Raw genomic sequence first — 6,965 nt, 5'->3', positions numbered from 1 at the left:
CATTAATTGGATGTCATTTAAATTTATTCATGTAGGTGCAGGATCGGTGCAGGGACATTGCTCACATTTACACGCATAATTATAGAATACGGAGCATCTACACCTAAGTTTATGTGTGAGGATTTGCACCATGTTTCCACTGGCGCAAATGGCCACGCTTAAAGTTACCCCAAGTCAAAGGGAGACGTAAGCCTAAGTGTACCCTGGAATATTGGTAAGCTGTTACCCCGATCCTCAGCGGCACCACTTGGAGCTCAAACCACTCTCATTGCTCCAAGCTTTACGTGTCAAATCGTCACTGGATCGTTTACGTTATAGACTTTTTCTTTTTATCTTTTTTCCTTTTTTTTGAAACTATTCACATTTTTTAAAGATAATTTTTAAGCATGTTACTTAGCTTAATTCTGTGGTCTCTGGCAGGGGGTTAACACCGACATGATCAAGGCTCTTGATATAGTGGTCAGAGTTTGGCGGCATTTATATGGAGGGGTTCCTTGATAAAGCTTGAATGCGAAACATGTCGGTGTTAACCCCCTGCCAGAGACCACAGAATTAAGCTAAGTAACATGCTTAAAAATTATCTTTAAAAAATGTGAATAGTTTCAAAAAAAAGGAAAAAAGATAAAAAGAAAAAGTCTATAACGTAAACGATCCAGTGACGATTTGACACGTAAAGCTTGGAGCAATGAGAGTGGTTTGAGGTCCAAGTGGTGCCGCTGAGGATCGGGGTAACAGCTTACCAATATTCCAGGGTACTAAGGGTTGACTTAGGCTTACGTCTCCCTTTGACTTGGGTTATATAGATTAGTTTACCTTGGTGTAAAGTGAAAAAGTGCTATTGCATAACACGCTTAAAGTTAGGCATAAGTACCATTCTATATGCCACGCCTAATTTTAGGTGCTGTATATAGGATAGTGCTTATGTGTGTTTTGTCAGCGCAGAATTTTTGGGTGCTATATACAGAGTTCAGACCTATATAATTTAAGCAGGCATTTACAGAATAACGCTTAGACGCCATATTAGCATTTATGTATTGAAATGTATTCTACGAAAAACAAGAGAAAACTGCAAACAAAATGTACATGTTTATTATTTCAAATATTTTATGTTTATTATTTCAAATATTCAATGTGGTCAATAATACCACCTTACAACAAACCAAAGGACCTGACATGGTCCATGTTTCGGTTAACACTCCTTCGGGGGTCCAGGGTTGAGAAGGTTTCACATTAAACCGCAATTCAAATAGATAATAAACATAAACCCGAGACCGCCAGCTAGCGATTACCCCAGATTTGTTCGGGTTTATGTTTATTATCTATTTGAATTGCGGTTTAATGTGAAACCTTCTCAACCCTGGATCCCCGAAGAAGGCATGTCAACCGAAACACGGACCGTGTCGGGTCCTTTGGTTTGTTGTAAGGTGGTATTATTGACCACATTTAATATTTGATATACAGTGGTGCCTCACACAACGAACTTAATTCGTTCCAGGAGCAAGTTTGTTATGCGAAAAGTTCGTTGTGTGAAACGCGTTTTCCCATAAGAATACATGTAAAACAAAATAATTCATTCTGCAGCCCTACATTTCCCTCCCTCCACCTCACCTTATATGCAGAGTTTGCCAGCTTTCTTTTTCACCCAGCCGCACGCTTTCAAAAAGCTGTGCACGCGCAGCTGCTGGAGTTGATCAATGTTCTCCTCTCCTGCAACTTCCGGTTTCCGGTTGCGTCAGAGGAGAAGATTGAACAACAGAGCATGCGCGCATGTGCTGCTCTTTGAAAGTGTGTGGCTGGCCGAAAAAGAAAGCCGGAAAACTCGGCATCTAAGGTAAGGTGGAGGGAGATGATGGAACACTGCATTCAGACAGGAGGGTGCTGCTGTTCCCGGCTCACATTAGGAAGCGGCGAGAGTAGTTCCGCCCCCCCCCCCCCCGGGCCCCTCGGGCGACTTCATTGTGTGAAACGAAGTTCGTTATAGGGAGCAAGACAAAAAGTTCGTTATGCGCAGCGTTCGCTGTGCGAGGCGTCCGTTATGCGAGGCACCACTGTAATAAACATAGCCTGCATCTTGTACATGTTGTCTGCAGTTTTCTCTTGCTTTTCGTGTGTTGTTCTGCTTCCACTGCCGTCCTTTTTTGTTCTTTGTAAATGTATTCTAAACATTTACACATGCCACGTGCATGCAAATATGGGTACCTAGATTATAGAACTGCCCTTCACATGTATGTACAACCATGTATGTAAGTCAGCTATTTTGTGTACAGAAAACTATAGCAAAAATATTGACTGTGAATGCATTTTGTAGAAACTAGTCAGCTTCATATATATATTTGAGTTTTGCAGACTTGTAAGAGCATATGGCCTCCAATAGGCTGAAATTGCTTTCCAACTCAACTTGTGTTGTATTTTACTAATATTTGTAAGATCAAGAGCCATGAAACAAAACAATAAAACACAATGTTTATTCATTAGGGCACAGATTCCATCTCATCTCTGTTCACAGGGCTTTTTTTAATGTTGTTCCTTGGTTCCCAGAAAAGCTGTCGCAAGAGCTAGCAATGTCTGCTTTTTCCTCTCTCACCAACCTCCCCTAGCCAACATTCTTCTGACTTCTACTTGGCGCACTTTTCTTTCACCCACCTCCTTTTCACTGATCAAATTAGTCTCATCGATTAATCCCACTACCTCCCTTCTTGATCCTTTACTCACAGCTCTTATCCAAAAAGTAGTTTTTCAACGTATACCTTTAATCTTGCCATTACTTCAAGGTAAATAATAAACCACACGCTTGCAGAAAAATTTGTGAATCGAAAAGTTTGTAACGAATTATAATATATATTATTGATGTAGGAAGGTAGTGCTAAGAGACATGGAGGAAAAATGGGAACAAGTTCCCCCCAAAACCTCACCACCCAATCATTGCAGTATTTCCGACTAGCAAGTAAATATTATTATGCAATGTATTGAAAATGGAAAAACTTTATCTTTCAAATAAAGTTCTTTGGCCTCGACGTGCCACGTTTTATTATTTCTTCAGGAAGCCAAACGGAATAGATTCAAAAGACACAGGTCTTATATGCTGGGTGTAAGTCTCTGAAACACAGACCAAGTGATAATAAATGATAAAAATTACAACATAAGCACTCAAGCATTGAAACTTGTACTAAATACATTTTTAGCTTAACCGAAAAAATCTTTAAAGAAAAATTCCACTCCTCTGCTCACAACGGTGGAGAGAGTCTTCCTCAAAGACAAGTCCTTTCTACATAGAAACACACTATTGTCACTTCTATTCTGAGAAAACTTTATCTCCACCCATCTGATCCAACCATTTCCATCTCCCATTTCCCACTAAATTCCTAGAAAAACTGGTTCTTGATCAATTCATTCCTTCTGCACAAAACCCCCAATATTGAACAAACTCCTTGACAGTGTGCAGGGAGAGGTCATTTCCATTGGGTTTAGCACCCCCGATCATTTTGAAAAGTTGGCTCCTATGAACCCTAGATAAGCAATATTTCACATAGGCACTGAGACATCCAATATTCAGTGATGAGTCAAAATTGCGTGAGACAATCGCGCGCGGACAATGCCAGGCAGACAATCATGCGCAGTAGGGAATGACACGGTGACAAAATTCATCACCGTTCCCATCCCCGCGGGAAACAATCCCATGTCATTTTCTAGTGTCTGTTTCAACCTCAGTCCTTCTTCAAAGCAAAGCTTGCGAGTCAGTGGTTGTGGCCATTCATACTCTGATTCTTCCCTCTCTCCTTAAAGAATGACATGAAGATGGTTTCCCGCGGTTATCCGCGGGGACGGGAACGGTGATGAATTTTGTCACCGTGTCATTCTCTAATGCGCAGGACTTCAGTGCACTGCATTAAAACACTATTTTAAAGCACTCCAAGGGGAGGACCCCCTCCCCCCCCTTTACTTAGAACTGTTGGTGGGGTGTGGGGAAACATCTCCCTCTCCCCCTTTACAGAGGAAACTGTGATTTTTCCCGGTTTAGTCTATGTACCCAATATTCAGTGCTATTTGTCCAGACAGGAGTGGCTCCTGGTTGGCTGCATAGCACCAAGATGGTCAACTGCTGATATTCAGTGGGATGATCCCTGAAAATGTCCTAACCTCTCAAGCTTCCTTCTTTCATCCCTCTAACCCCCAAATCAACCTGTTTTACTCTTTTTTTCCCCCCCAAAAAAAAGGACCAGAAATCTTTTTGTAAAACACCGTCTTTAAGTCTTTTGTAATCCGCCTTGAACCGCAAGGTAATGACGGAATAGAAATCCCTAATGTAATGATAGCTGACTATTTCCCACTGAATATCCAGGGCAGCAGCTAGCCTGGTCACCAGCTATGTAACTCAACCTAGCCAGTCCCTGCCAATATTTTTTGGCTGACTGGCCGTCTAGCAGCCAGATAGATCTGCCTTGATAGCACCTCTATCTTTGACTTAGCCAGCTATGTCAAACACAGCTCAAATTAGAATGGAAATTCAATGCCAGTCACAGGATAAGGCCCCAAAATTGAATTTCCAGATAGCTAGGCCCAATACATTCAAGCCCAATATCAGGCCCAATTAATTCAGGGCTGCAACAGAGAACTTGGCCCTCAGGTGGTTGTGTTTAAAACTCTTGGCACTAGATTCCAGCTTTGATCCCAGCTGAGCTAGAAGAACAGGTGACAACAAGTATATGTATCAGAAAGAATACTGAGGAATAGTGTTAGAGGTTTCAGTGACAAAATAAGGTGACCCTGTCTTACCTTTGTACATTTTAGAAAAGGCTTTCTTTTCTGTCCCTTCACAAATATCTCCAATTTATAATGGTAAATGGGAACCCAATCTCTTAGAGGCCCTTTTCTAAGCTTCACTAAGAAATAGGCTTAGTGGATCTTTACACAGATCTTTCCTATGTGCTATGCCCATTTCAAGCAAAGTCCTAAAATCAGCATTTTTTTTCCTTTTTTTTTATCATTGGCTTTGTGCTAACATTCATATTAGCGTGCGGCCATTAAAAAGAATTAACATGGGAACACTTACTACCTCCTATTTAGGATGTGCCAAGACCCAGATTCTTTAACTGGAGTCATTGTCGACGGCCACCTTAAAAGCGGCTGCTGATTGCATGTCACTCACACAACAGCGTCGGTAGAGAATCATGACAGGGTTTCCTAGGCCTACATTTCCGGCACCATCTTTTGATGTGAATCGTACCTCCATAGACGCCTTAGGTCGTCTAATGCCACTTTTGGCATTAGCCATGCCCACAGTGGTGTTAGGCGGCCTAAAACACCTACAGAGGTGCGATTACAGTGCCGATTTTTTTTTAGGTGTCAAATGGCACCTTCAGACTCAGTTATAAAACATCATTTAAACTGTGGGTTTTTTTTTTTTTTTTTTTACTGAGCTTGGGTACCTACCAGTGCCTAAAAAATCTGTGCCAATTAGAGTATCCGAGCCTTAGCTCATGTTAATGTCAGCATGCTAACTGAATAGCACTTTCACACTGATTTTCCACCCCTGACATAATAATAATAAATTTGTTTTTATACCGCAATACCTCACAGTTCAATGTGGTTCACAGTAAAAGCGAACTATAAAACACAGCGAATTTACATCAAAAATACATAATACACAAGATCACGTTATAATAGGATTAACACAGGGATCTCAAAGTCCCTCCTTGAGGGCCGCAATCCAGTTGGGTTTTCAGGATTTCCCCAATGAATATGCATTGAAAGCAGTGCGTGCACATAGATCTCATGCATATTCATTGGGGAAATCCTGAAAACCCAGCTGGATTGCAGCCCTTGGGGACTGACTTTAACACCTGTGATCTAGGCCAGGGATCACAAAGTCCCTCCTCGAGGGCCGCAATCCAGTCGGGTTTTCAGGATTTCCCCAATGAATATGCATTGAAAGCAGCGCGTGCGCATAGATCTCATGCATATTCATTGGGGAAATCCTGAAAACCCGACTGGATTGCGGCCCTCGAGGAAGGACTTTGACACCTCTGGATTAACAAGTCTGATTAAACAAATTTATCAAACAAATAAGTTTTTAATGATCTTCTAAAACCCTGATATGAAGATGAGGTCAAGGTCAAACCACCGACATTTTCATTCCATTTCCCTGCTTGAAATCTTTAATATATACGACGTTTTAATGATGGGAAAGAAAACGGGGAAATGCTGCGTGAAGAGCGATTCATTTCTGATTAAATCAAAATGATTTATAAGATAATTTGGAGCAAGACCAAACTATGTTTTATAACACAGACAGGCAAATTTGAACATTATTCTCACCTTTCCCCCTCCTACCCCCCAAAAATTAAACAAATAAATACAACACGTTTAGCCCAAGCAAATGATAAAATTATCGCGGAACACTTCAGCGTACCCCACGTTAGGCTATTTTTGCTGTTTCGGGGGCATATTAGCGCTTACCGTTGCTTAGTACAAGGGCCCCTAAATTGTTAAATAATATTCCACTAGTTGAACTGCTTAAACACCATTCAGATAGGTGAAGGTTATGTCGCGCGGAATATTCTTTCAATTCTTTTGCAGCTAGGAAAATATTTGTATATTTGTTCATTTTTCGAGGGTAAAATAATATCAAAACAATATGAAAATGTATGATAGAAAGAGCGCTTGCTGTTCCTGACATGTATTTTTTATTTATTCTGTTTTAATATCAGTTTCAAACTATGGTTTTATTGATGGTGATAAATCAGGACGGTAGCATGATATGATCTGCCTTTAATCTTCTCCAAAACTGCACATTTTTGAACTTTTTAATGGGGCTCTTCCCAAATGGGTTAGGTTTTCTAATCCAGCATCAAACCACCTTTTCCTTGCTTCCCATGTCATTGAATTCTGATGGTTTTATGAAGCATAAAAAAAAAAAAGTTCAAAGTAAGATATAAATTACCATCCCCTTCAAACAAGAGCAGAAG

This window comes from Geotrypetes seraphini, chromosome 19, assembly GCF_902459505.1.
Source record: "Geotrypetes seraphini chromosome 19, aGeoSer1.1, whole genome shotgun sequence".
NCBI classification, from domain to species: Eukaryota; Metazoa; Chordata; class Amphibia; order Gymnophiona; family Dermophiidae; genus Geotrypetes; species Geotrypetes seraphini.
The sequence above is the reverse complement of the archived record's forward strand: the minus strand, read 5'-3'. Positions refer to the sequence as shown.